Here is a 1894-nt window from a genome sequence, read left to right as displayed (position 1 = left end):
ATTAAATTTTAAAAAATAATAAATAATTTAAAAATTTTAAATTTTAATAATTTAATTTTTAAAAATATTTTAAAATTTTTTATTTTAATATTTATAAATTTTTAATAATTTTAAATTTAATAAATATATATAATTAATATAAAAATTTTTATATTTAAAATTTTTAAAAAAAAAATTTTAAAATAAAAAAATTTTTTTTTATTATAAAAATTTTTTTAAAATATTTATAATTTTTTTATTTTATAAATATTTTTAAAAAAAATATTAGTATTATATAATATAAATTAATTAATTTTAAAATATTTAAAGAATAAAATTTAAATTTTAAAATTTTTAAATAAATTTTAAAATTAAAAATTTTAAAATTTTTTATTAAATTTTAATAATATTTTATTTTAAATTAAATTTTTTAAAAAAAAATTTTTTTAAAATTTTATTATTTAAAAATTTTTTAAAAAATAATATATTTTAAAAAATTTTTTTATAAAAAATTTTTAAAAAAAAAATATATTTAATTTTAAAATATAATATATTTTTTTATAATATTTAAAATTTATTTTTTAATTTGAATAATTTTTTTAAAAAAAAAATATAATATTATAAATAATTTTAAAATTTTAATTTTAAAAAATTTTTTAAAATTAAAAAATATAAAAGAAATAAAATAAAAAAAATAAAAATAAAATAATTTAAAAAAAATTTTATTTAAAATTTTAAAAAAAGAAAAAAAAAAAAAATTTTTTTTAAAAAAAATTTTAAATTTTAATTATTTTTTTAAAAAAAAAAAAATAATAAGTATTTAAAATTAAAAATATTATATATATAAATATATATAATATATTATATATAAAAAAATTTTTTAAAATATTAATTATAAAAATTTTATATTAATAAATTTTTAAAATTTTTTTAAAAATATATTTTTTAAAAAATATTTTAATATAAAAATATTTTTAAAAAAATATAATTATTAAAATATTTAAAATTTTTTTTATTTTAAAAAATATATATATAAATTAATATTAATAAATTTTTTTTTTAAAAAAAATATATATATAAATTTTTATAATATATATAAATTAAATATATTTATTAATAAATAATTTTTATATTATAAATTTTTATATATATAATAAAAAATTTTAAATATATTTTATTAAAATATTTTTTAAAAAAAAAAAAAAAATTTATATATAATATTTATATAAAAAATTTAATTTTTTATATATTAAAATTTTATATATTATATATATATATATAAAATATAATGTATTTATATAATAAAAAAATTTTTTTTAAAATATATTATTAATTATTTTTTATATATAATTTTTATAATTTTTAAAAAATTTTAAAATAATATATTAAATTATTTAAAAAAAATAAAATTTAAATTTTTAAATATAATTTTATATAATAAAATTTATTTATTATATTATTAAAATATATATATATATTATTAATTTATTATATATATATAATTTTTATTATATAAATATATAATTTTTTTTTTAATTTTATTTTATTAATAATATATTAAATTTTAAATAATAATATTATTTATATAAAATAATAAAAATTTTAAAATTTTTAATATATATATAAAATTTTATATAATATAATTATTATATATATATAAATTTATTTAAAAATATAAATAAATTTTTAAAAATAAATATTATTATAATATTATATTTATATATATATATAAAAAATTTTTTTTATATAAATTTTATTTTAAATTTAAAATAAAATTTTAATTTAAAATTTTTAATTAAAAATAATATTTAATAAAAAAATATATTTATTAAATAATTAAAATATATTTATAATTATATATTTAATATATTTAAAATTTTATAATATAATAATAAAATATTATATATAATTTAAA

The 1894-nt window shown here is 0.4% G+C and overlaps 1 protein-coding gene across 1 annotated transcript in view; it reads left to right on the top strand.

Annotated features, from left to right (window-relative positions):
- The window catches only part of LOC119593394 (CCR4-NOT transcription complex subunit 1-like), a gene marked incomplete in the record, with an annotated part of 36043 nt that overhangs the window by 13968 nt on the left and 20181 nt on the right, over positions 1-1894 (top strand).

Source organism: Penaeus monodon, chromosome 32 (genome assembly GCF_015228065.2).
Source record: "Penaeus monodon isolate SGIC_2016 chromosome 32, NSTDA_Pmon_1, whole genome shotgun sequence".
Taxonomy (NCBI): Eukaryota; Metazoa; Arthropoda; class Malacostraca; order Decapoda; family Penaeidae; genus Penaeus; species Penaeus monodon.
Note: the sequence above shows the minus strand (reverse complement) of the source record. Positions and strands in the feature narration are given on the sequence as shown.